Raw genomic sequence first — 8,976 nt, 5'->3', positions numbered from 1 at the left:
TATGAGCTGGGCTTCCCTGGTGGTGCAGTGGCTGAGAGTCCGCCTGCCGATGCAGGGGACACGGGTTCGTGCCCCGATCCGGGAGGATTCCACATGCCGTGGAGCGGCTGGGCCCGTGAACCATGGCCACTGACGCGTACCGCAAAAAAAAAAAAAAAAAGAATATGAGCTAACAGTGGGGGAAACTCGGCAGGTCCTGGAGATCAGAGTCCTCTTTGTCCCATTGTCCCTGCCCGGCCCAGCACACCTTTGTCTACCAAGGATTTGCTTTTCCATCTCCATGTGAATTGTCTTCCTCCCCTTTCAGGTCCCAAGCCACCAGCCCCAACAGCCTCTCTTGTCTTTAGCTGAAGGTGGCATTTAAGATGACAGTGTTGGCCATTTTGGCAACTGACTCAGTTTTCCTGGGACTCCCCATGTATCCATGCTATTAAATGTTTGTTTCATTTTCTCTTGTTCATCTGTCTCATGTCAATTTAACTGTTAGATCAGCCAGAAGAACCTAGAAGAGTAGAAGCACATTTCTTCCTCCTGGACAATACTGACCAAGACTTTCTCTCTCTTCTTTTATTTTATTTTATTTATTTATTTTGCAGTACACGGGCCTCTCCCGTTGCGGAGCACAGGCTCCGGACGCGCAGGCTCAGCGGCCATGGCTCACGGGCCCAGCCGCTCCGCGGCATGTGGGATCCTCCAGGACCGGGGCACGAACCCGTGTCCCCTGCATCGGCAGGCGGACTCTCAACCACTGCGCCACCAGGGAAGCCCTCTCTCTCTTCTTTTAAAAGTTTTATTCATTTATTTATTTTTGGTTATGCTAGGTCTTAGTTGTGGCCCACAAACCTTCAGTTGTGGCATGCATGTGGGATCTAGTTCCCCTGACAAGGGCTCAAACTCACGTCCCCTGCATTCGGAGGCAAATTCTTAACCACTGCGCCACCAGGGAAGTCCCTGAAGACTCTCTCTTTGACCGAACTTCAGTCAGGCTCCCCTGAAGCCTCTTAACTAGGCCTTGACCTTGGCCTTTGACCTGTCTGTGGCCTGCCCGGTCCAGTCTTAGCAAAGAATCTGGCTGCCTCCACCCCCATCCTTGATATCTGATAACTCCTGATATCTGATCAAGTTCCTCATCCTACACCCATGATGTTTAAGTCCTTGGTCTGCCTTTAGGAAGAATCCTGTTAAGCCAGTTAGTAAGAATCCCCCTACCTTGATGTCTCCTCTTAGTAATTTTCTGTCCACTGACCCACCTTTACTCTGCTGTTGGCTATGAGTCCCTGGATTTTAGCCCAATCTCAGTCCCCTATGGCAATGGTCACAACTCTTATTTATTTGTCTGAAATAAAGTCTTTACCAGTTCTTAAAATTTATTTTATTTTATATTGGAGTATAGTTGATTTACAATGTTGTGTTAGTTTCAGGCGTACAGCAAAGTGATTCAGTTATACACCTACTAGTATCTATTCTTTTTCAAATTCTTTTCCCATTTAGGTTATTACAGAATATTGAGCAGAGTTCACTGTGCTATACTGTAGGCCTTTGTTGGTTATCCATTTTAGATAAAGTATGTGAACGTGTCAGTCCCAAACTCCCAACTCATCCCTTCCCCCCACCCCACTGCCCGCTCGCCCTCCCCAGCCATAAGTTCATTCTCTAAGTCTGTGAGTCTGTTTCTGTTTTAAGTCTTTACCATTTTTTAATCTTTTTTTGCCCATACCATGCCACTTGTGGGATCTTAGTTCCCTAACCAGGGATTGAACCTGGACCCTCGGCAGTGGAAGCGTGGAGTCTTAACCACTGGACCGCCAGGGAATTCACAAGTCTTTACCAATTTTACAAGTGTCCAAGTGGATAATTTTGTTTTCTTTAACACTTGTTCCAGAAACTGCACTGTCAAATATTCGGGGCCATACCATTTATTCTAGGATTCCACCATGCTCATTCCACCATTTTACTGATGGTGTACTTGTTTAAAAAAGAGAGTACATGCCAAAGTGATGAAGGGTTGGAGACAGGAGAGGGGAGAGATGGGCCATGAAGGACCTCTCTGGTCAGCATTGAGAAACTAACATCTCAGTAGCTAGGTCCTGTTATTCGCCCTCTGGACTCATTTTTACCAGCTACTCTGTGCTGTCCAATACAATAGCCATGTGTAGCTCTTTAAAATTAAATTAAGAATCCAGCTCTTCACAACAAGGTCCTACTGGGGAACTATATTCAATATCCTGAGATTAAACCATATGGACAAGGATATAGAAAAGAATTTATAAGGAATTCCCTGGTGGTCCAGTAGTTAGGACTCCATGCTCTCACCACCAAGGGCCCAGGCTCGATCCCTGGTCAGGGAACTAGGGTCCCACAGGCTTTGCAGTGTGGCAAAAAAAAAAAAAAAAAAGAATGTGTATATATATGTGAAACTGAGTCACTCTGCTGTACAGCGATTAACACAGCATTGTAAATCAACTATACTTTAATAAAAAATAAAAATTAAAATATTTTTTTAAAAGGTAGAAAAAAAGAAAAGGAATTCAGCTCCTCAGTCTAAAGTTGCCAGGCAAAATACAGGATGCCCAGTTAGATGTGAAGAGCCGATGAACAATGAGTGAGGTACGCGGACCTCTCACTGTCGTGGCCTCTCCCGTTGCGGAGCACAGGCTCCGGACGTGCAGGCTCAGCAGCCATGGCTCAGGGGCCCAGCCGCTCCGCAGCATGTGGGATCTTTCCTGACCGGGGCACGAACCCGTATCCCCTGCATCGGCAGGCTCTCAACCACTGCAACACCAGGGAAGCCCCCGTGAGTGACTTTTGAGTATAATTTTTCAGTATGTAACAGGGAAGAGCTAAATCTGGCTACACATTGCATCTGTTTCTTTTACTTTAAACTGTGCTTCCCGTTGCTTTTGTTCACTGAAAGGATACTATCTATACATAATGGCCTGCCTCCGGGAACCCTGCCCATCTGCCTGAAGGTTAAACCAGAGTGCCTTTGTTCAGGGAAGTATCCTGACCCCCTCCACCTGTGGAGGGCTGCAAGAAAGAAGAAATTAACACATCCCCTCCCCGAGGCTGGCCATTCCAGGAGATATTTGCAAACTTTATGGCCTTTTTCTTTACTTCCTCATCTCCTCCCCCTCTCTGTTCTATTTTAAAAAACTGGCATCCAAACCCAGATAAGATGGTTATGTTGAGACTTTAGTGTGCCATTTTCTCGGCCTGCTGGCTTTTCTTGCCTCAATGCTCACTCGGTAACAAGTACAAGTATGTCCCAAAGAGTGTGTGTTTATCTGAAATGCACATTTAACAGAGTATCCTGTATTTTTTTTTGTCCTAAATCTGGCAACTCTCCCTCAGCTGCAGGAACCACATTTCAAGTGTTCACAGCAGATGCTGGACCCATGGCTACCATGTTGGACAGCACAGATATTATATTATATATCTGCATCCTCACAGAAACTTTTACTGGACAGTACTGATCTATAAAATGGCTTTTATGGAAAGAGTCAGGTCTGGGAGATCGGGAAGGACATCACAGAGGGCATGGAAATTGCAGTCAGGGCAAGCGTAGGGGTGTGAAATAAAATTCATATTTTATGGCAAGACAAAAATTTAAACAAAAAAATTCTTCTCTGCCTCGTCTCCTCTCCCCACACTGTGCATTGCATATCTGCATTACATCACCAGACCTAAAAGAGCAACGTTCTCCTAGCATCAACAAAACAGCTCCTTAAAAGATAGGATTCCTTTTAGAGCTTAGAAGGGGTCACATGACCCACCACAAAGTTGCTTAGATCTGGATTATGTAGACTGTCAATAATGCGTCATTTAATGTACAGCCCTCTGTATCTAAAAACTCATAACTGTGCCTTGTCTTCTAAGGGGCGGAACAGTTCTCAGAGCTTTCTGAGATGCTCTTCCCAGGTTATGACCCTCTAATTTGGAAATTTCCATTTCTTTCTTAGATCGACTAATTAATTTTTTGTTAGAAAAATCAGAGGAGAGGTCTAGAAATTAGGGGAGAGGTCTAGAAAATATGATTAGATTCCAAGGCATTGCAGTTTCTGGAAAAGAGATTTCAGGTGTCCAGGTCATTTCAAAGAATGGGTTCTCATGAGCTTTCTGCAAAAAGATATTTTTGACACATAGAGCAATGATAGCTCACTTAGGGAATTCCTCTTGGATTACTGCAGAATCCTGAAGAGGATTGGGGTGGGGCATAATCTTATTTTCTTTATCTGTTTAGGATTTGTTAGGACAGTCTTTTAGTTTCCAAAATCCAGTTTCGCTGAAGATTTTGGTGGTGGGGGGGGTCGGGTACGCGGGCCTCTCACTGCCCGCTCAGGCCTCTCAGAAGTTGAGAAGGCCAAGAGTTATAGTGGTTGGGTAGAGGGGTTCAGTTCAAGGGCAACTCCCTGTGATTTGGGATCCTAGGAAAGAAATTCTAAAGAAAGCATCAGGAGGAAAACCTTTTCCTCTTCCAAATCAGGTCTAGTAGTTGGAGGCCTGAAAATAAATAGCAGGAGAAAAGAGGTTTATTAACAAGTACATGAAAGACCTCCCAGTAATGAGAAATGTTTATATATCAATTTAACTGAAGGAGGGGGCATTAGGATTTCAGTGAGAGGGTATGGAAATTTCTTTCGGGCTTTTTTTTTTTTCTTTTTTGCGGTACACGGGCCTCTCACTGCTGTGGCCTCTCCCGTTGTGGAGCACAGGCTCCGGACGCGCAGGCTCAGCGGCCATGGCTCACGGGCCCAGCCGCTCCGCGGTATGTGGGATCCTCCCGGACCGGGGCACGAGCCCGTGTCCCCTGCGTCGGCAGGGGGACTCTCAACCACTGCGCCACCAGGGGAGCCCTCTTTTGGGCTTTTTGATGCTAAGAGAATGGGCAGTCTGTCTTGGCAGCGGAATTTGCAGGAAACTTCCCTTGGAGGGAATGGTTAAGGGCAGCTGTTTTGGGGGGAGGCAGCTGTTTTGGGGGGAGGCAGATGAAGGAAGCTTATCTAAAGATTTCTTTCTGCATCTTCAGCAGCTGCAATGTTTTCACTTTGGGATGAAGATAGCCTGGGGATAAAAGGGACTTCCCTGGCGGTCCAGTGGTTAAGACTCCACGCTTCCACTGCAGAGGACTAAGATCCCACGTGCCTCACAGTGCGGCCCCCACTGCCCTCCCCAAAAAAGATAATTTGGGCATGAAAGATTGTTTCATCCAAACTCTGGGGGTCCATGTGGGCCCCCATTTCAAAAGGAGGTAAGACAGGCAAGCGTAGTAGGGTGGGGAGGTGTGTAAGAAGACACTGTAAGAACCCGCATTCATAGGATAAAGAGTTTAATCTGAAAGGCTCTTGAATGCTTTTTTTGGGGCCACGCTTGCAGTTTCCTTGGCCCTAGGCAGTGAAAGCGCAGGAGTCCTAACCACTGGAGCACCAGGGAATTCCCTCCTGAATGCTTTTCGAGGAACTCTTATGAGGCTGGAGGGTGGAATGGTGGTGCCCATGAATAAAGCTGAAGCTTCACAAATAGTAAGGAACCTGATCTCTGAAACAGAAGCTTCATGAGAGCAGAGAACAGGTCCGAATGAATCAACTGGTGTCTTTCCAGGGCAGTTGCATCTGTGCTCGATATTTGAGTCAGTTATAAATAGTCTTAAGTTTGATTTTTTTAACGTAGGCGATTGGAAGTCAATAAAATGTTTTTCTATACAGGCTGCCACTGTACCCATTTTACAGATGGGCACACTGAGACCCCGGCAGAGTGTGGTCCCAGCTGCCAACTCAGGTAACTGGACTGGAGAGCACATTTTGGGTGAACGTGGAGAAAGAAGAGGGGTTGAGTAGACGAGAAATAAACTTTGAGGAAGTGGTGTAAACCCCCAAGAAGACAAATGTCTGCAGTTACCCAGGACTTTCTTTTGGAGTGAGGACTCCTGTTTAGTGGGTGAGATCTGTGACTCCACGCATGAAGTCCCTTGCTTGGGCCACCTGGGCTGTGACCACCTTCTGCATCTGAGTAGGAGCACCTCAAGGGCAAAGCGTTAGGCAGACACGTCTCTTGTATCATTCAGCTTGGGTGCTGGCCTGCAGAAAGCTTGTTGAGTAGCTCAATTAATTATGGCTCCATCTAGCAAATCAGCATGCCAAGTGCTTAACAAGCATGCTTTCATTTATTTACCCCGGCCACGAGTAAGTCAATGGCTAACGCGGTTCTCACTGTGACTTGAGAACCTAGAGATGTCAAGTCACTTGCTCAAAATCACGGAGCTTTGTTGGTACAAGCTAGGATTCACACTCAGGCAGTCGGAGTGAGACTCGAGATCTTATTTGTGTTCTTAGCTCCACCTACTGGAGGCTTCCGGTAATTTTATTTTATTTTTGGCCTCGGCTTGGGGATCTTAGTCCCCTGAGCAAGAATTGAACCTGTGCCTCCTGCAGTGGAAGCGTGGAGTCCTAACCACTGGACTGCCAGGGAAATCCCCTGGTAATTCTTAGTCTAATTCTTAGATACAAGGGCAGGCCTTGTATCTCGGTGTGATAAAAAAAAGTCCAGAAAAGCTCCCTTCCTGCCAAGATCAGAGCTAAGGGCCATGGAGTGTTTGGGGATTCGCCTTCAGTTAGAGAAGGCAGTCAGGGTAGAGAGTGGTTATAGCAGAGTCCTCGAAGGCCTGGAATTCAAATAATAAGAGTATTTATTATTCTAAATAATAAAAGAGCAATAGTGATGTCACACTTATTATAAGAAAAATAGCAATACTTATTGTAAGTAATAAATAGTTTTGTTGTTTTTTTGCGGTACGCGGGCCTCTCACTGCTGTGGCCTCTCCCGTTGCGGATCACAGGCTCCGGATGCGCAGGCTCAGCGGCCATGGCTCACGGGCCCAGCCGCTTCGCGACATGTGGGATCCTCCCGGACCGGGGCACGAAACTGTGTCCCCTGCATCGGCAGGCAGACTCTCAACTACTGTGCCACCAGGGAAGCCCAATAAATAGTCATTTTAAGCAGTACTAATAGTGATAATAGTAATACTTATAGTAATACTAATTACTATAATAGTAATGCTTATTACTATAATAGCAATATTTATAAGTAATAGTGGTAATTCTTATAGGTACTAACAAAAAATAATAATAATGGTAACACATTACTATGAAAATAATAAACAACAATAGTATTACTTATCACCACAATGATATAATGGTAGTTTCCCAATTAATGAGATCTTATCACAAGTAAGACATGATGTCAATCGCTTTACATAGATGATTTCCCCCTATGCCAAACCTCATTTTGCTCATCTCTTAAATGGGGATATTAAAAATCCCAATTTTGGGGTTGGGGGAGGGATAAACGAGAAGGTTGGGATTAACATATACACACTAATATATATAAAATAATCAACAAGGACCTACTGTACAGCACAGGGAACTCTATTCAGTACTCTGTAATAACCTATATGGGAAAAGAATCTGAAAAAGAATAAATATATGTATAACTGAATCACTTTGCTGTATACCTGAAACTAACACAATATTGTAAATTAACTATACTCCAATATAAAATAACTTAAAAAAAATAAATTTATTGGGCTTCCCTGGTGGCGCAGTGGTTGAGAGTCCGCCTGCCGATGCAGGGGACACGGGTTCGTACCCCGGTCCGGGAAGATCCCACATGCCGCAGAGCGGCTGGGCCCGTGAGCCATGGCCGCTGAGCCTGTGCGTCCGGAGCGTGTGCTCCGCAACGGAAGAGACCACAACAGTGAGAGGCCCGCGTACCACAAGAAAAAAAAAAAAAAGGGAGAAGATGAAGACTGACATTAAAGGCATGCTGTAGCAGGACAAGTGGTGGTGCTAGGTTTTGAACCCAGGACCCTGGAACTTAAGCGGTCCCATTTGTCACGTGATACAGCCTTTAGAATTCTGGTTTCCTTTATCTTGTCCACATACCAGGCCAGAAAAGGAAATGTTTGCAGGGACGGCGTCTCAGCTGTGGCTGAAATGGCTTTGCTCGGAGCGCCCCCTGGTGGCCGGGGCGGGAAAGCGCGTCTCTGATGACTGCCATTTACTGTGTTTGCGAGGTGCCCGCAGCATGTCGGAGAAAAGTCAATTTGGATTTAGGTCAAATTTGGCTTGTTGATCTGCATCCATAATCTATTGTATACACTCCCACTCCTAGTAGACCACTCCATCTCCCCTGCCACCCCAAGTCTATTTAAACTCACAGTCCTTGATTCCACCTGCTAAAACATCCACTGTGCAAACAAGTCCCTTCCCCCCACTGGCTCCCCCTGGGTGGTTACGTCTCACCCGAATGAGGAATCGGCGTCCTATGCGCTTGCCCTGCATCCACTCTGGCCTCTCTGGCATATGTTCTGAAGCTAGACCAGAATGTTCTTTTCAAAACGCAAATAATTATCCTGACATAAACCCAGGTCAAAAGAACTTGATGGACCCCAGTGCCCTTGTAAAGCCAAATTCTTACCAGCGCTTACAGGGACCTAAATAACCTTGTCTCTTTTAGCTCTGCATCGTAATTACTCTCTCTCTGCCTCATTAGATTTCAGCCACGCTGATTATCCCTTATTTCTTTTCTGACGAGGGCTGTCTGCATGATTCTCTCTGCCTGGAATGCTTTTTGCTAGCTAATCACCAGCCTGATTATCCTTTTAAACGTAAATGCCATTTCCTCAGAAAATATGTTCCTGACAAGACCAAATTTCCCTCTGTTTTTGCAAAACAGACCACATTTTTTGGAGTCATACTCAGAAGCTTCTATTATAGCTATGCTTTTTTTTTCTTTTAAAGAGAGGAAATTTTAAAAAATAGGAAATCAAATGTTACAAAATGAACAAGAAGCATACTGGGTATGCCTGTCTGAACCAGTACCTTATCCTGCTGTCAACTGGCAGGAAATAAAGACATAGGATCATTGCACCAGGAAGGTGCAACGGAAAAAATCCAGACTCTGGGACATCCTTACAGGTCA

The sequence above is a fragment of the Mesoplodon bidens genome (genome assembly GCF_964165515.1).
Source record: "Mesoplodon bidens genome assembly, chromosome: 18".
NCBI lineage: Eukaryota > Metazoa > Chordata > Mammalia > Artiodactyla > Ziphiidae > Mesoplodon > Mesoplodon bidens.
The sequence above is the reverse complement of the archived record's forward strand: the minus strand, read 5'-3'. Positions refer to the sequence as shown.